This window comes from Lygodium microphyllum, chromosome 19 (genome assembly GCF_053477565.2).
Source record: "Lygodium microphyllum isolate KBCC chromosome 19, Lygodium_microphyllum_v1.1.10, whole genome shotgun sequence".
NCBI classification, from domain to species: Eukaryota; Viridiplantae; Streptophyta; class Polypodiopsida; order Schizaeales; family Lygodiaceae; genus Lygodium; species Lygodium microphyllum.
In genome coordinates this window covers 43,389,278-43,409,659 of record NC_141153.1, presented here as the reverse complement: position 1 = coordinate 43,409,659, position 20,382 = coordinate 43,389,278, and the positions used below count along the sequence as shown (strand labels likewise).

General features: G+C 40.8%; 1 pseudogene; it reads left to right on the top strand.

Annotated features, from left to right (window-relative positions):
- Positions 1 to 454: 454 nt before the first annotated feature.
- LOC148019797 (magnesium-protoporphyrin IX monomethyl ester [oxidative] cyclase, chloroplastic pseudogene) lies at positions 455 to 1,185 on the top strand (annotated as a pseudogene).
- The last annotated feature ends 19,197 nt before the right edge of the window (positions 1,186 to 20,382 follow it).

Below are 20,382 nucleotides of genomic sequence, written 5' to 3'. Positions count from 1 at the left end.
AAGAAGCTTTAATGGAGTACCACAAGGTGTTGGAAACCATTGTTGGAGATCTCACAAGAGCCATGGCCAAGTGGGAGGTACTTAGGTCAAATTTAGCACCTTGTTTTCAACTTTGAGGTAAAGTTAGGGGTTCTTGGTTGAAGAAGGTTCATAGGACTTGGAGAGTTTTTTAATTGTAGCTACTTTTTCAAAAGAGGGTTCTTCTTCTTTATTCTTGAAGGCTTCCATGGATGCTATAGTAAGAAATCTCTCCCTCTCTTTGTATCCATGCATCACCTCTCTAAATACCCACAAGAGGCATGCTTGGCCTTCTCTGATGGCCCTACCTTGTTTCCTCTAGCCCTAATTACTTGCCTCCTCCCTCTCAGGGGTGTCTTTCTTCTCCCTTGCCATTTTAGCACCTATTTCCTTGCTTTTACAAAAAAACACTACAGTCCATCAAGATTGCCACAACATGAGCATCAACAAGAACTTGAGGTAGGAGGAGCTTGAGGCCCTGCTACAAGAGTTTAAGATAGATTACAACCAGACACATTTCATAAAAAACATCAAGTTTAAGAAGGCATGGACTACAATCAAATGCATTTCATCATAAACATCGAGTTTAAGAAGTTCATTGATAAAATCCAAGGTCATCTTAGGCAAATCTCTTTGGAGTTCCTTGAGCAGTCCTACATGGCTGAATTCTCTAGATTTCTCTTGTACAAGGAGCTTGGTCAAAGGCTTAAGAAAACCAATGCTATTGTTGCGGAGATCTTCACTTTAATGTCCCAAGACAAGGCTTGACATGCTAGATTTCTCAACAAAGAACTCTCTAACTTCAATCTTGCTCTTGATCTAGTCTTTCTCACCAAAGCCAAGACTTACACCTTCTTCAAGCCACCTACCTATCTAAAATGATTGGCTACTAGAGGTACATTACCATATACATGCAACTTAAAGAGCATCCAAAGTACCAATAGTACCCTATCTTCAAGTATTTTGAGAAGTGGTGCCAAGATAAGAACAAGCATGGAGACTTCTTTTCAATTTTGTTGAAGGCACAACCATAGTTCTTAAATGATTAGCAAGGAAAATTGTGGTCAAGGTTCTTCTATCTCTCTATATATGCCACTATGTACATGGATTATTGTCTCAAAGGACAACATTTTTAAAGGCATTGGTCTTAACATGAAGGAGTTTTGATTGTTATATACTTCCACTACAACTATGGAGACCTTATTACTTGCCCCAGGATATGTCACCATCTCTAAGACATATGTGAGCTTAGCTATTGTTTGAGTGGGATACTCTATCATGGACCCCAAAAATTTTGATGCAACAATCACAAGTTTGTTCACATACCTACAAAGATAAACAACTTGTTGAATAGATGGAACCTGTCAAGTGGGATCTGTGCACCTAAATCACCCGTATGAGCTCATTTTGCAAAGACATTTACCATCATTGGAATGCATGAGGGATATTTGACAAAGGTTGACATTAGTGATGTGAAATATAATGTGTTCTTGGCAATGCTCAAGTTCATGTATGCAATGCCTCTTGAGTTGGATGAAGTTAATTGTATAGAGCGGTTTTTACTCTTACTTCTCTTACTAGTGGTTGATCAGTTCATGATAGGTTTGTTTTAGTAGGGTGCATGCAAATCTATTGGTAATAAATGATGTTGGCGGACTTCTAAATTTGGAAGCTGAACCTTGCTATGAAGCTCTACTTACTTTCATAGATAGTACTCCAACAAAGCAAGCCACTCACCATCTTAAACAATAAATTGAGGCCTGAAAAAACTCCTTGCCATTGTGAGTCCTATTACCAATTGAGAATGAAGATGGCACAACTGTTGACCTATGGTCACTATTCAGTCTAAGTAGCATTACCCATGAATATGAAAGTAAAGATCTTCTTGCTCTTGAGAGCAATCCCTTGAGCTAAGTGAAGTTGAAGATAGTGCAAGAATTGAAGGCAATGTTGGAGATGGATATAAACCCCTAAGACTTGACACTCATTTTCCTAGTTAGACCATCAAGAGTACCTACCTGTGAAGAGGAAGATTCTACATAAGGCTTTATGCCATTAGAAAGGTTTATTTAAGGCATATTGAAGGCTCTTAATTGTTCCTAGCTTGCAAAGATCCAACTAATAGACAAAGAGGGATTCTAGGTAGTCATGAAGTGGAGACAATGAGGCTGCATCTTCTCAAAGATCAACAACGTCACCCTAGAGGCCAATAGTATCCCCCTCCCCCAAAGTAATCCATACAAGTGCTTGGCCTAGATCTAGTTATGTAGCTTCCTTCATATTGTTTACCAAGCTTCCTAACTCTTTTCTTACAGTTTCTTAGTAAGGTATGGTTTGGTACGAATAGTATGCTACAATAAACTTTGTGCCCAGCTTAGAGCAAAGATGAAACTTGCACCTATAGCTCCCTAGACCTTGTGCATCCCTTCCATATATGCAAAAAATTGGCCTACAACCCCCTTATGTATTGAAGATGGATACAATTATAAGAATAAGGAAATCTAAGGCTATTGCACACTCCATGGGTGGCTATTTTGGTGAATATTTTATCTAGTAACATATTGAGCCTAGTTTATGAAGATCTAGGACTTAGAAATTAAGAGCTTTGTTGAGGAGCTGTGGCCTAAATGTCACATTAACAAGCAAGATCAGAAGACTATGTGTAGAAGTTCCACTTGATTTGACTGATTGACAAATTTTTTTAAAATGTGACATTTGCTACAATGGGGTTATGTTGACATATATCGGAAAGAAGTTGTGCAATCAAAAGTCATACAAAGCTCACATGGCCATCTTGTGGTACCACTCTTTCATGAGAATCAAGTGACCGAGAAGTTAAAACTGCACGAAGTGCCATACTTTGTGGTATTCTAGACGTAAGTAGTGTTGCAGCAACTCTCTCTCTTGATACATGTTTTAGACTTGGTTGCAACAAAGGTAGAATTTGACTCATAGCAATTGTTACTATTGAGTGTTTGAATTGAATGAGGGGTGACAATGCAAGTGTGGACAGCTTGAAATTTAGACTTACATGTTTGTCTAGATAAAATCACTCATGGCTCCTAGTTACAGTTCCTTTTCTCACTCTTGGCATCCCCAAATGAATGCATTGAATGCTACTCTATGGTGACAAGAGGCTCTCCAGGCTAAGAGCCACAATCAACTACTCGAGTAACATAGTCAGTTCATGTCTAGGATGGATCAAGTGATCTCAACCATCTCAATCACCAACATGTAAGCCAAGGCAATCAATGATAAAATTGCATCCCTTACAACTCAGGTTGCTCAAATGGTTATGCTTAAAAGGATGGACCAATGTGATTATGAGAAACAACATGGTCATTCTCATGAAAATTACAAGTACCATGGTCATTGGTATAGTTATGATGAGCAAAGGCAGCATGTGCCTACTTATAGTCAGCATGCGTATGATAATTGTGCATATTTTGAGAAGCAACATGCATATGATTACTATGCATGTTCTTATGAGCTACATTCTAATCACATGCATGGACAACCATCTAGATAGCCTTATTTACATGGGCAGCATCATGCAAATGTATACGAGTATGTACATGGGGAGCAACATCACTATTAGCAACGGAGTACTCGATATCATCTGCCATTTGATCATTACTATGAGCAACATGATGCTTCTCACAAATGATGCCATGATGAGAGCATCTCCTTGCAACTTCATGAGCAAGTGGCCCCATCAGCCCAAGGCCCTTAACTTTGAATGCCCAGTAGTAACCATGAATATGGGGCTCATGGACATGCAATGCCTAGGGGTTGATGCAGTGAATGCTATAGTGATTGCAACCTCATCCACTCTAGTTCTACATGGCACAGTGGTTCCCAATGCGTTTGTGGAGAAATCAATGCATGCTACTATGTAGGTTAGTGAGGATCTTGTGCCACCATCAGTGCTTGAAGATGACACCATGAATCACTTCTATGATATAGCAGATGCATTGGATCACAATTATCCATTTGACCCCGGTGTTAGTACAGAGACCCATTCTTGTATGGATGACCCTTATGCTCTTGATGCTTATCATGTAGGTTATCCATTTGATCCCAAGGGAAGGAATGGTTTGAGAAAATCTCTACCTCGATTAGCATTTTACCAGTGTAGGCCCCTCCCCCTACTTCAAGGGCACAATTTCTTTTGTTTGAGGATTAGCTAACTTTGCCCTAGTTTGCATTGTAGACAACTTGCAGATAGTACACTATTTTAGGAGCATTTTTATCTTGCATTAATGACACCCAAGTGTCACTTGTATGGGCTAAAAGGATGATTCACGACCTTCATTTTGAAATGTCATACACCCCAATCAGAGCTGCCCATATGAAGTTATGACTTGTTTTCTCTAATAAGCTTGTTCTAGATAGCATGTTGTCCATTGTCTGGTTGTCAGTCCCTAATTTTCAAGAATTGGTAGTCTTTCTCTTTCTCTCCCTTTCCTATCTTTCTCTCTCTTTTGCTAGTATTTCTCTCTCCTCTTTTCACCTCTCCCTTCTCTCCTTCTCTCTCCCAGGTCTTCTTCATTACATGTAGGACCCCACACATTAGAATGTATCAAGTCAAGTGGCTTCTTGCATACGTGCTTTTCATGTGAAAACACATGCCTATCTTACTTTCCAAATTGTTGTGCTTTATATAATTCATGTATCCCATCAACTCTAAACTTAGGTGAGCCATCCACAATCTATTTTGGATGCATGCCTTTCAAGAGCTACACATTTACATGACCAATTCTCTTATGCTAAGTTTCAGCATCAACCACAACACCTGAACCTTATGCAAACATGGCAACATCCATTTCAAGAAAACTTACATCGAGAGAAAACAATATGCTACCATGGTTCCTTTTTGTAATCAATTTTCATTCATTTTTTAGATTTTCTGCATAACAACCATCAAATGTGGACTAAACATGCAATCCTTGTTCTACTATCTAACCAATAGAAATCACATTTTTTGTAGTATTTCTATATGAAACACATTAGCCAAGTATATTATTGGATGTATAATTATCTTGCTACTTTTTTTCATTTCTAATTTCAACCTTCTTTTTGAAGAAGTTTTTATCATTGTGGCCTTTTTTACCCCAATGCTAGTATTTTCTACTATCATTGGAATTCTATTGCCTATAAGAATCTACAACTTGGCCTATTTGACTCGCCCTTCCTTGAAACTATCCTCCTCTATTTTATTATGAATTATAACTTTGATTATAGCCACCAACTTAGTCTCTGCCATGACCTCTACCTCTGCTAGTAGAGTAAAACACCTATTCATACTTGTTCTTACTTTGAGAGGAAGAGAAATCCAAGCCAAGTTTCTTCTTTTCAAGTATTAGAATAGAAATCAAGTTTGCAAAATCAAGGATGTCATCCCTCATATTCATAGATGACCTAAAGCTCTTGTACTAATCTCCAAGTCCATCTAAGCATGCATGCACAACATTATCATCATCAACTACCACATTGATAGATCCAAGAGCTTCCAAAATACTCTTGATCTTCAAGGCATAGTCATTAATGGACATATTTTCTCTTTTCACTTGGTTCAGCTCTAACTTGAGCTGTAGCTTTCTGGCCTTTGTACTTGGTACGCGTATCACACACAATCACTCTAAGGGACTCCTCTATCTATTAGACAAGTACATTTATAAAGTCCTTGAGTGATTCCATATGGAAGGTGTTAAGCTCATTGATTTCCCACCATTACCTTCTCATGTGAAGGTTAGCCTTTATTCTATGGTCTCTTGGATCATTTTTCTCAAGATGAATTTACTTATATCTTTAAAGTTTCCTAGGGATTCATGAAAATGCTAACTTCTCCCATATAAATTCTTTCTCCATTTTGTTGGTTTTCCCCATTAGTCAATCCCAAGGTTCAAGAGATTAATGATCCTCTCTATCAAGAAGGGGATCTAGGTCTTTTTGAATTTCATTTCTTATAGGGTGATTTCAAAACTAGGGAATCTAATTTTTGTGGGGATTGGTCTATTGCACAATCACATGCAACAAACTTTCTTGGTTGTAGGTTAGCTCGATTGACCACTACCATTTCCTTAGAAGGTTAGGTCCTTTTAGCCGAGGGTTTTCATTTGTACTTGTATGTAGGTTAAATGTCTTTGAGAGCTTGCTATGGTTTCCCTTTTACCCTCACTTACTTTAGTTCAATCTCTTAGCTTTCTTCTACATATGAGTTCAAGACTAACATGCCTCACTTTGTCTTGTTTCTTGGCTCCAAGGCTTTTAATGTAAGAAGTTGTTTATATTGGGCTAGATTCTTCATAGTGAGTGATGACTCCTTGAGTTCCTATGTTCTAGTGGATCTATTTTTTATGTTTTAATTTATCTATTTAGGGTTTACGATTTATTCTCAAGGCTCTTTAGCTCAAGTTCTACTACTTGGTGTTACTTTTGTTACTGTCTCATGTTTCTAAGTGTGTTTTCTTCTTACTGTTTGATTTAGCATTTGGCTTCCACCTCTTAATGCAAGAGACACAAATGCATACTCAATCTTTTTTCTTTCTTAAGCTCAATACCAAACTAATGAGTTGTGTTGCAAGTGTGCTTCTTGTGCTAAGACAAATTTCAATCTACTTTAAGTGCCTAATCAAGTGTGAAATTATTCATTTCCTTGTGTAATTACAAGTTGTGGTTGTAGGATGCTATTATTGGGATATTTGAGTGATTAAGAGTTTAATTTTTCTACTTGAGGTATGATCTAGATGAAATTGCGTGCTAGTGGAGCACTACAATTGTTGACACGTAGGCTACATGTAATTGTGGGTTGGTAATGTTTAGTCATGGGACATCAATGCTTAGTTAGAATCTCACGTAAGCATGTTACTCAATCAAGTCCTTTCAAATGGTGCTAGTTTTGATCTTTGCAATTAGACATAATCTTAGCCCAATTTGAGTATGTGGGTAGGTAGGCTACCTTAGTTAGAGCTAAGCTACCTAGGCTACCACACTTGGAGGCTATATTAGATGTAAGTTGGCTAACTTACTTGGAGGCTCAATTGGAAGCTAACTCAAATGAAGGCTTAGTTGGAGGCTCAATTGGAGACTCAATTCAAGGATAACTCAAGATGTAAGGAGATAAGGAGGCAAGTCGGCTAGGAGACATGGAGGCAAGGAGGCTAGTAGTGGTGGGTTGGACTACTTTAATAGCAATCATAGATTGATGGTTAATTCAAACCCATCTACCAAACATATCTTATATTTTTAGGTAGAACACCCCCTCTTGGCCTAATTTTCCCATGTGCAACGATTGGGATTCCTTGAATCGGGTTGATTCAATCCAATCTAAGGCTTATAGAGGTGACTCAATTCTATTATAGCCTAAATTGGCTAAAAAATGGACATGAAGGTATGGAGGGCTAATTGGAAATAGTCATGGTCTTCTTATGCTAAATAGTAAGATTCAAAGCCCAAATTGAGGGGAAGAGGAAGAGAGCAACCGCCATAACTCAAAAATTGAGAGATCAACTAAGGCCAAGTTTTGTTGAGATTCAACAATCACACTCACTAAACAGCCCCTTTGTATGGAGCTTCAGGGTCAAGGATATGTAGGCTAACCTATCCCATATGCACAATGGTGCCTACTGCAGTTTCCTACTTTCCTATAAAGCATTGTACTTGCTTCCTTTTCTTAATGCAATGATTGTACTATTTTCTTTTCAGTGAAGTGTCAATGTCATTTTCCACATACACAAGATTCTGTTTATGAGTCCAAGTCTCAATCTTGGAACCTAATTCACTTGTGTAACAAATAGTGTCTTTTCCATCATGAGTCCACACTTCTCCTTCCATCCTCCATAGCTTTCGCCTTTGCCATGCTCTAGATCCCGCATTTCTCACATGGTATCAGAGCCTAGTCGAGCATGGCATAACTCCCTTCTCTGCTCTCTCAGTCCCTCTTAACCTCAGGTCAAATCATGGTTCTCATTTTCCACCTCCATCTTCACTTGATCTTCTTGGCAGCCATAGCCACCTTGCACCTATCCTGCTTCAAGCTCTTAGATCTCTTCAACCAGACAAGATCTTGACAAGCTTTCTTCTGGATAACTGTAGCCCTGCTCTTGGAGCTCCTCTCTATCACCTCAGAGCTCAACATTAGGCCATTTCAAGCTCAACATTGTGAGTCTACACAGTTGCTGCCCTGTGTTTCTGCCATAGCCAGATAGACCCTGCCAACTTTGAGGAGCTGGATCTTGCAATAGAGGACATAACTCTTCACGCTGTCTTCTACAAAGTTGTTCCCCAACTTCAGGCGCATCATCTTGGCACAACACAACTCGAAATTGCACACTCTATGTGACGGCATTACTAAAATTCATTGCTGCTGTCAGAATTGCACTTGCTAACGTTCGAGCTGCTGCCGCCATCGCTATAGGTTGCGATGTTGACGACCACAATAGGGCATTGATAGCCCATCATTCAAGCTTCATTTTAATGAAAAAAGTTTTGAAAATGATCCACCGTAGCTCCTGCAATCAGCAAAAAACCAGGCTACCCCCAAAAACCCTAATGCAAAAGCCATAGCCAAAGCTTCAAAATTCTGACATTTTTCACTATTTCTCTCACTGAAGTTATCAACAGTGATTTTAATCACTGAGCAATACTCTCTGAAGTTCATTAAAGTACTGTCACTCAGATTTGAAGGTTTCAGCATCAAATCAAGAAGGGGAAGATTAGACTTGGATTTAAAAAGAGTAAAGGACTTTGCAGATTTGGTATTCATTGACACTCAGTTAGTGTTTTTTAGCACTTGTGTCTCTCAACTAACTCTTCTGCTGCTCAAATCTAATAAGTCTGAAGTTGATTTGCTACTGTTCCAATAAGTCTAACATGGGAAAAGACTCTCCAGATGCTCGATTCAAAGGAGTCAGGTTTCACACCTGGCAAACCCGCATCAAGCTCATCTTGATGAAAAAGGGTCTTTGGGCCATCACAAATGGCAAAGAGAAGAAACCTCGAGATGCGGACCTTGCAGTTACTTGGCAAAAGAATGATGACAGAGCACAAGCCATTATCAAACTGGAGCTAGACGACAGTAATATCCATCATGTGGATAACTGTGAGACCTCACAGGATACATGGAAAAGACTTGACACCCTGTTCGGTGCACAATCTAAATCATCAAAGTATGGTCTCCTGATTGAGTTCTTCAGGCTTGAAATGAAGTCCAGTACATCACTTGCTACACATCTTAATTACATGGAAGGACTCCTAACCCAACTTGCAGGAATCAACATTAAAATGGATGAAGATGTTTGCATCGGTGTTCTACTTAAGAGTTTGCCTCCTGAATATAATAATGCATCAACAACTTTAATCAACATGCCAAATCCTAAACTTGTTAATATCCAGGCATCACTGTTAGAAGAGGAAAAGAAGCTAAAAACTAAGGAAGAACCAAGTACCTCTAGAGATGAGCATGCATTATATATTGGCAACAGGTACAAAGGCAAGAAGGATCAGTTGTTCTATGACTTCTGCAAAAGGACCGAACACACCGAGAAGTTCTGCCACACAAGAAAGAGATCCCAAAAGGCCTATCTAGTCACAGTCAAAGAAGAAGAAGAAAATGGAGCAAAGGAAGAAGAAGATGAAGATGAAGACCACCAGGATCGGAAGGACAAGACTCATCGGTCCTTCTACTCTCATAACTCTAATAGACTGTTTTAAAAAGCCTTGTATTTCCTTGTCCTAATGCTTCCTGCCATAAGCTTTGTAAACTCCTTATGTAACTTGGCATTACAGTCCCTGTACACTTTGTGAGGCCCCTGTTACAGCCTCTGGATGTCCATCATGTTTTGGTGCCCACACTTAGCTTTTTCTGCAACAGCCTCTGGTGTCTACCATGTTTGTGGTGTGCCCACACTTTGCAGGTGGTTCTCATTACAACCTCTACACACTTTGTGCCTTTTTAGTTGTGATTGAGTTGGGGTGTTGAGATTCAGCAATCACACTCACTAAACAGCCTCTTTGTATGGAGTTTCAGGGTCAAGGATATGCAGGCTAACCTATCCCATATGCACAATGGTGCCTACTGCAATTTCCTACTTTCCTATAAAGCATTGTACTTGCTTCCTTTTCTTAATGCAATGATTGTACTCTTTTCTTTTCAGTGAAGTGTCAATGTCATTGTCCACATACACAAGATCGTGTTTATGAGTCCAAGTCTCAATCTTGGAACCTAATTCACTTGTGTAACAAACAGTGTCTTTTCCATCATGAGTCCACACTTCTCCTTCCATCCTCCATAGCTTCCACCTTTTCCATGCTCTAGATCTCGCATTTCTCACAAGTTTTGAGGGTCCTATCATTGGCTAGAGATAGAATGAACTTTGCTCATAGTCGGATCATATATTTGTCTCCTTCTTCTTTCTCTACACTCCATAGCTCTCTTTCTTCTCCTATTATTCAGCTCCCTTATTCTTATAGTCTCACAAGACTATAGTTTTGATCTTTAAAAGGATAAAAAAGAAAAAGCTAGAACCCCAAAAAGGATAGAGAAGAAAAGCTACACAAAAGCAAACACTCTAGGGTAAAATCCCTAACCTCTATGCTTTCTCAAGCCCCTTGCTTCTTCTCTCCTAGTGATCACAAAAACTAAATACATTTGATTTTTTTAGGGTGACTTTCTAAACCTTTGAAATTTAGTTTCTCACACTTTTTATCTTCCTAAGAGATTAAACTACCTATTAACCCTCTGATGAACAAGGTGGAAAATTTGAAAAATCTAAAGCAGAAGACAAGGCCAAGGCAAAAGTGAAACGAAAGAGGAAGGTGTGCCAAGAAAAATATGGAAACACAAGAAGCACAAAAATTTCCTAAATCAAGGAGAAAGGCGCACAAGAAAAAGCGCAAGTCGATACTTTTGTAAATATGGAAACACAAGAAGCGCAAAAAAGTCCTAAATCAAGGAGAAAGGCGCATAAGAAAAAGCACAAGTCGATACTTTAGTAAGAGAGCACAAGGTGCGACATGAATTATTTTAAGAGTTCCATCCGTGCAAATTGTAAAGGTAGATGGGCAGTAGGAAGGAAGCTAGGAAGATAGGAGGACAATGGGAAAAAGGGCCTAAGCCACGGCCGCCCCCATGTAAAAAAAGGGGATAAGGGGATGACCACCCAAAAGGGATTTAGGGTTTTGTATATAAAATTCAAAAGGTGAATGAGAGCTCATTCTTTGGTGTGTGGCAAATTGGACTCTTCTTAATCTCTTCTTCTCTTCTCTTGCTTGCTTGCTTGTGAGTGCTTGAGGGAGGGAGTGTGAGTGAGTGAGGGAGTGTGTGTGAGGGTGAGGGATCTTGGAGGTGAAGCCCTCCGCCATCTCCTCTCTTCTTCTTCTTATTCTTCTTATTCTTCTTCTTCTTCTCTTCTCTTCTCTTGTGTGCTTGAGAGAGGAAGCAACTCAATCGAGTATCAAGGTAAGCTCACTACACTCGTAAAGAGGGATAGCATGTCAGCTATGTGAGAGGTAGCCATTAGTGCTCGCTTGAAATGCTTGAAGGAATAAGCGGTCCGTGGGACTTGGCAGTTGAGCTTGAGCTCCCTCACCATTTTGGTTCCATTGTCAGGACCACAATGGATTCAAGCTTGAGCACTTGCACACTTAAATTGAGTGTTGAAGTAAGGGTTTCATCCTTGGACCAGAGCTTGAGATAGATAGGAAGTTTTGGGTTTTTAATCCATGCTACAAGTAAGTATTTTTGGTTTTTTATTATTAGTTGATTAGGAGAAACCATTTCAATACTTTGCTTTTGATTTTTGTTGCATTTAGAGTAGGATAGAACAGAGAAATCAGAGTGGAAAGCTTAGGGTTTGTTACTGTAAAGCATTCTTGAACAAGGCACAAACATGGAAAAAATGGGAAAAGAAGTGCTCAGATGTATCAAAGTCGCAAGGGGAGTGATAAGGAAGGCTAAGGTTGTGCTCAACAAGGGTTTAAGATCCAAGGTGACCAAGGAAAGACTCATTTGTAGTCCTGGCTGTGTGTGTGTGTGTGTGTGTGTGTGTGTGTGTGTGTGTGTGTGTGTGTGTGTGTGTGTGTGTGTGAGCTTGCAGGTCACATGTCCATGTCAAATCGATTGGAGTGTGTTAGTGTTTTTTGCAAGATTTAGGTACAAGATACCCTTGGCCTACACCCCTTCTCGATTTCTAGAAGTTCTTGCAGGTGGTGGTGGCATTAGAGTGGTGATTTTTAGTAAATCATAATTGACACGTGTTTTCGGCCAACGGAATCGGATGCTCTTCCCATTGTCCAATTCCCAGAATCGGACGCTCGGACCAAAGACCTCGTCCAATCCAGAAGATCGAACACATAGAATCGGACAATCCAAAATCAGACGCACAAAAATTGAATACACAAATCTGACATGTCCGATCAGGTCCGATCAGATAACCCACTTCGATCCAATTCCAAGAATCAGACAAGAAGAAATCATACACATCACCTCGTCGGCCATGCTATCGCGACAATTGGACCACGCAATCGGACCCCATGACCTGTCCGATCGGACACCTATCCAAATCGGACCAAGTGCCCCTATCCGATTTTGAGAGTTGACGGACAATAGCCAAATCGGACCAAACCATGTTGTTCGATCGGACACACCTTGTCCGATTGTGACAATTGGACTTGACCCTATCTAATTCCTAAAATTGGATACTGCTAAATCAGACGTCTAATTTTCAAAATCAGACTCCAGTAAATCGAACATTACCTGAGAGAGAAACTCTAGAAATTTTACAAACCTCAACCAACGAAGAGTGTGGCCCGCATTGAAAGAACCCACCAAATGCCTCACATGTAGTTAAAAACCTAGAAATCATGGCCATGAATAGCCACGAATTATGTTGCAATGTGTTTCCACAAACTTGATGTGTCTGATGCTGTGGGCTGATTGTAATAACCCAAATTGACCTTGAGCAAGCTGAACGGCATAGCTAGTGAGGACAGCAATCAAAAACCAAACATACAACCCTATTAGGCCAACCCATAAATAAGAGCGCTAGAGTTGCATAGAAACTTTGTTTTCTCACTAGGCTCTGATTTCCTGCACCCAAAACACACTTAAGAAGAGCTAAGAGCCTAGTTGTGCACAGTGCACAGAAAAGAATACACCCGCACACACACGCAAAGAGTGAGGGTAAGTTGAGGACTGGTTGTAATTAACAAGAAACTCACTCAGACATAAAACTATGAAGGGACCCACTAGTAAGAGAAGATCCCAAGGCATAGACGGGTAATCGAATCCCCAAAAGTAGGACTACGCAAAGAACATGACCAAAGAGCAGGACACATCATGGACCGATACTATCATGGAAGCGGATCTACTTGGCAGCTCAAGCCATAGAAGCAACAAAGAACTTGACTTATGAGATTTTCTTGAGCCTATCCAGCAGTTAGTGAACAAATACGATGCTCAAACCCAGCTAGAACACCGTGGTTTGCCTGCAGAGGACATCATAGCAGATCTTAAGGACAAGAGGAAGCTGGCACATAGAGATCTGCAAGCCCTAGCCACGTACAACTAGGATCAACAAACTAGGAGCTGGCATGGAAATGCGAGAGATCTAGAGAGTGCTAGCCCTAGCAGGCAGAAATTGGTGTCAAAGAGTAAGAGAGCGCTAGAAGGAGACCTCACATTGAGAAAGCTCTTGACGAAGCAGCTACTAGATAACATGGTAGTAGAGCGGAGAACTGTAGCATTAGTAACATCGCTATTGGCAAGGTTAGGAGTCAACCAAGGCTCTAAGTGTCAAGATTGTGGGAGAGAAGGAAGGAGTCTCACCTGTAGCTTTCTTGCTTGCACAATGGGGGAATACACACAAGGGTGGAGGCTGAAAACAATTTTTCTCTTCTTAGTTGTGTAAGCCAAAAAGAACTCAAGTACATAGAAATAGAAGAACCCTATATATGGGTCTCAAAACCAAACTCAACTAACTAAGGTGGCATATTAACTGAGCCACGAACTAGAGTAGATAAGGATAGCTGTCATCTAGCTATTATTCATGGGCAGTGTACCAACTGCATCTGCAAACTGACAAGTCGGTGACATAAATGCACAACGATCACCTTGGCATATCACGAGTGGAGCTTGATATCTCAACACTCCCCCTCGAGCTCAATCCCAATTCCTACACACCAAGCATGTCTCTGAACTTGCGTAGCTTCTCTGTGCCCAATGCCTTCGTGAATATGTCAGCTACCTGATCCTCTGTGCTGACATAAACTAGATCAATAAGACCTGGTAAAACCCTCTCCCGCACATAGTGATAATGCACCTCAATGTGCTTTGTTCTAGCATGATAGATGGGTTATTTGCCAAGTGTATACTACTCATGTTGTCACAATAAATGACAATTGGTCTATCTGTAGGCTGATGCATATCATAAAGTAGCTTATGCAACCAAGCTACTTCATATGCAGCCATTGTTGCACCCCTGTACTTAGCCTCTGTGCGCTTGACAAGGCAACTGTAGGTTGTTTCTTTCTGCTCCAAGTGACTGCAGCACTCCCAAAAGAGAACACATGTCCGTAGATCATCTATCAAAAATACTACCATCCCAATCAGCATCAGTGTATCCATTGTCAAGATTGTGGGAGAGAAGGAAGGAGTCTCACTTGTAGCTTTCTTGCTTGCACAATGGGGGAAGACACACAAGGGTGGAGGCTGAAAACTATTTTTCTCTTCTTAGTTGTGGAAGCCAAAAGAACTCTCATACAAAGAAATAGAAGAACCCTATATATGGGCCTTAAACCAAACTCAAATAACTAAGGTGGCATACTAACTGAGCCACGAACTAGAGTAGATAAGGATAGCTATCATGTAGCTATTATTCATGGGCGGTGTACCAATCGCATCTGCAACTAACACGTCGGTGACATAAATGCACAACGGTCACCCTGGCATATCACGAGTGGAGCTCGATATCTCAACACTCCCCCTCGAGCTCAATCCCAATTCCTGCACACCAAGCAGGTCTCTGAACTTGCGCAGCTTCTCTGCGCCCAATGCCTTCGTGAATATGTCAGCTACCTGATCCTCTGTGCTGACATAAACTAGATCAATAAGACCTAGTAAAACCCTCTCTCGCACATAGTGATAATGCACCTCAATGTGCTTTGTTCTAGCATGATAGACTGGGTTATTTGCCAAGTGTATACTACTCATGTTGTCACAATAAATGACAACTGGCCCATCTGTAGGCTGATGCATATCATAAAGTAGCTTATGCAACCAAGCTCCCTCACATGCAGCCATTGCTGCATCCCTGTACTCAGCCTCTGTGCTCGACAAGGCAACTGTAGGCTGTTTCTTGCTGCTCCAAGTGATTGCAACACTCCCAAAAGAGAACACATATCCACTGGTAGATCGTCTATCAGAAATGCTACCAGCCCAATCAGCATCAGTGTATCCATGCAACTGTATCGGAACCCCAGTCTCATAAAATAGTCCATACTGCAATGTGGACTTCACATACCTGAGTATGCGTCTAGCCGCATCCAAATGCGGTTTCCTTGGAGCCTGCATAAACTGACTTACCAATCCAACAGCATAGCTCAAATCTGGCCTGGTAATAGTCATATAAATCAAACTTCCTACTATGCGTATGTACATAGTAGGGTCTTCCAGAAGCTCACCTGCATTTGTGCTCAGCTTTACATTCTGCTCCAAAGGAACTGAAATAGGCTTACAGCCTGTCATCCCATATTTGGACAGCATGTCCAATCCATACTGCCTCTGCAAGAGCTATATCCCACTTGGTGATCTAATCACCTCAATGCCCAAGAAATAACGCAGCTCTCCCAAATCCTTCATCTCAAACTTCTGCTTCAATAGCATTTTCACATGAAGGAGATCTTCATCACTGTCACCTGTCATAATCAAATCATCAACATAAATGACAAGTAGCATAATACATTTCTCTGTTTTTCTCACATAAAGTGAGAAATCTGCCTTGGAAATCTGAAAGCCAATAGTGACAAGATACTGTCCTATCTTGTCAGACCATGCTCTAGGTGCTTGCTTCAAGCCATACAAGGCTTTCTTCAACCTGCAAACAAACTCAAGATGAACAGCATGCACATAACCTGGTGGCTGCTCCATATAGACCTCTTCTTGTAAATCACCATGCAAGAAGGCATTCTTTACATCCATCTGATGTAAAGACCATCCCTTTGATGCAGCCATAGCAATGACTGCTCTTACGGTTGCCATCCTTGCAACCGGACTAAATGTTTCTTCATAGTCAATGCCATATGTTTGTGCATACCCCTTGACTACTAATCTTGCCTTGTATCTGTTCACAGAACCATCTGCATTGTGCTTCACCTTATAAACCCACTTACATCCAATTGCATTCTTACCTTTAGGCAAAGGTACCAATTCCCATGTAGCATTTGCCTCCAAGGCATCCATTTCTTCATCCATGGCTTTCTCCCATTTCTCTTTTCCCATGGCTTGCTCAAAAGAAGTGGGTTCTGGTTCCTGTATCACTTTGACCATATATGCATAGTGAATGGCTGTAAATCCATCATATTTCAGCCTATCCACAGGATACCTAGCTCTCGTAGACCTACGCAAAGTAGGTTCACTCCCAGGTGCTCTCAAAACATCCCTGGTCTTCCTTACTCCAGGTGTAACAATAGAAGGGATACCCAACTCATCATCAATGCTTTGTTCTGAGCCACTGGATTCACCATCCACATAAGAGTGACCTGCATTCACATCAAACATGGGCTGATCAACCTTCTCTTTTCCTTTTCGTGATACCTGCATACCACTATCTGCATTACTTTGAGAAGATTCTCCTGATCTCAATTTGCCTGTCCATGGCGAAGAATGTGAACCACTACTAGAGGACGCTCCAGGTCCACTAATATTTTGTGACTGCTGCTGTGAATTTTGTGCAGCATTACCATTTTGTGCATCTACATCATCAATCACATTTACTGGTTTATACCAGCTACTCATCTCATCAAAAACATCTCTGCTCACTGTAAACTTACGAGTAGAAGGATTATAGCATCTATACCCTTTTTGCTGCAGAGAGTAACCAATAAAGATGCACTTCTCAACTTTTGGATCCAACTTGGATCTCAACTCATCTGGCACATGTACATAGGCAATGCAACCAAAATTTTCAAATGAGAAATATCTGGTTTCCTACCAGTATACCTCTCCTCTGGAGTCATTCCATGTATTGCTGCAGTGGGAGTCCTGTTCATTATGTAGACTGCTGTAGCAACTGCTTCAGCCCAATAAAAATCTGGCAAGTCTTTTTCATTGAGCATGGCACGAGATACCTCTCCAATATGCCTGTTTTTCCTTTTTGCAATTCCATTTTGTTGTGGGGTATAACTGCATGAATATTGCTGCTTTATGCCATGCTCCTGTAAGAACTTTGCAAACTCATTTGAGAGGTACTCTCCCCCTCCATCTGACCTTAGGTATTTTATTTGCAGACCTGTTTCTTTTTCAGCCATAGCTTTAAGGATTTTGAAATTCCCAAAAACTTCACTTTTCTTTTTCATAAAATACACCCAAACTTTTCTGCTATAGTCATCAATAAAAGTGACAAAATAATGACAGCCTCCAAGAGATGCAGCTTTAGTAGTTCACACATCAGAGTGGATTAGTTCCAATGGCTTCTCACTCTCTTGAACATGTCTAGGAAATGGTTTCCTTGCCTATTTTTCAAACTGACAGGCTTCACATACCTTATGCATTTCTGCAACCTTGAATTTTGGCAATCCTGCAACAATATTTTGGGCCTGCATTGATTTAAGTCACTGTACATTAACATGACCAATGCGTTTATGCCAGATATCAATATCTGCAACTACACCGGTCCCATGTGCAAACATTGCTGCACTCAATTCAGACATGTCTGCATCCAACGTAAACATTCTGCCCTTCTTCTTTCCTTTTGCTATCAAGCGACCTTTATTTTTCATATCCTCAACAAAGCATCCATGAGGATTAAATCTGACCTGCAAGCCCTGCTCAACCATTTGACCGACAGAAACTAGATTCTTGGTGATATTCGGGACATGAAATACATCGGACAGGTATTTCTTTTTCCCATCCTGCATAGACAAGGGAATTTTTCCAATCTGCACAATAGGATGTGCAGTATCATCACCAGTCTCCACAAATCCTGGTTTTTCCATTTTCCTTGCATCCTCCATCCATTCTGCATGACCTGTCATGTGGTTTGATGCACCTGAGTCAAAATACCATACATCATTGCTTTCTTCTGCACTTTAGAAGACAGTTTCTTTTGAAGTTCCTCCTGAAGAAGATGCACCACCATTTCTCTGCTCCTCAGAAATTAGAAGAGCAATCAACTCCTCAAAATCAGGAAATCTTTCACGAATTGAAATGGATGTCCGAAACTGTGCATAATCCTTTCCTAGACCATTCAAGGTCACAGAAACTAAATCATCATCTTCCACCGGCGACCCAATGGAAGCAAGTGCATCTACAATCTTCTTCACCTTCATGTGGTAGTCATTGATACTCATATTTCTCTTTGCACATTGTGCAACTCTTGCTTGAGCTGCATTTTTCTGGCTTGCATATTTGTGCTATACATCTTTGACAAAGTATCCCATGCCTCCTTTGGCGTACTTGCATCCTGAATATGCACAATCATAGAGTCTGAAATGCTGATAGACAGCCAGTACATAAACTTTCCTGGCTCTCTCATGCCATGCTTTGAATGCCTGCATTTGCTGTTGATTGGGAACATCAGAAACAACTGGTTCTTCTTCATTTCCTGCAACAAATTCCCAATATCCTTTTCCCATAAGGAAATTCGTCATTCTAAACTTCCATGCTTGGAAGTTGTTCTTGTCAAGCTTTTCAGTGACAATCTGTGAGAGAGAATCAGACGCCATTACAGAACACTGCGAAAAATTCTGTCACTGCAAAAACTCAGCTTCACCCTCACAAGGGCAAATCTGCAAAACTGGCGAAAGTGGTATTTGACCACACAGTCACTTCCTAGTGACGATTTTGCATCAATAGGCAACAGCGATGATTCTGTAACTCCCAATGTCTCTGTGCACAAGCATACGATGCGATTTCTACAGTAACTTTTCACTGACCTGTAGAACAGTGGTTGCACAGCATAAAACATGGCTTTTTCCTGAGTGCGTGCAGAAAACTTCCGCCTCCAAAACAGGCCCCGAAATGGCCTCAAATCAAAAAAACAGGGTCGCCAAGAGCTAAAGCTCTTACCCGCAGCATATACTGCCCTCTTGCTTCACCGCGAAGGGCATCTCAACCTGAGACAATGCACTCTTGCAATTTTCGGATGTGCTACCTGCAGAGATCTGCTCCCAAAACAGAAAATGAAAGCAACACTGCTCCTCTTACCAGAACACCGCGAGCTTGGCTTGCTTTCTTGAGCTCCTTACCACGAACAAGGCTCTGATACCATGTCAAGATTGTGGGAGAGAAGGAAGGAGTCTCACTTGTAGCTTTCTTGCTTGCACAATGGGGGAAGACGCACAAGGGTGGAGGCTGAAAACTGTTTTTCTCTTCTTAGTTGTGGAAGCCAAAAGAACTCTCATACAAAGAAATAGAATAACCCTATATATGGGCCTTAAACCAAACTCAAATAACTAAGGTGGCATACTAACTGAGCCACGAACTAGAGTAGATAAGGATAGCTATCATGTAGCTATTATTCATGGGCGGTGTACCAACCGCATCTGCAACTAACACGTCGGTGACATAAATGCACAACGGTCACCCTGGCATATCACGAGTGGAGCTCGATATCTCAACATCCATGCAACTGTATCTGAACCCCAGTCTCATAAAATAGTCCATACTACAATGTGGACTTCACATACCTGAGTATGCGTCTAGCCACATCCAAATGTGGTTTCCTTGGAGCCTGCATAAACTGACTTACCAATCCAACAGCATAGCTCAAATCTGGCCTGGTAATAGTCATATAAATCAAACTTCCTACTATGCGTCTGTACATAGTAGGGTCTTCGAGAAGCTCACCTGCATCTGCGCTCAACTTCACATTCTGCTCCAAAGGAACTGAAATAGGCTTACAGCTTGCATCCCATATTTGGACAGCATGTCCAATCCATACTGCCTCTGTAAGAGCCATATCCCACTTGGTGATCTAATCACCTCAATGCCCAAGAAATAACGTAGCTCTCCCAAATCCTTCATCTCAAACTTCTACTTCAATAGCATTTTCACATGAAGGATATCTTCATCACTATCACCTGTGATAATCAAATCATCAACATAAATGACAAGCAACATAATACCTTTCTCTGTTTTTCTCACAT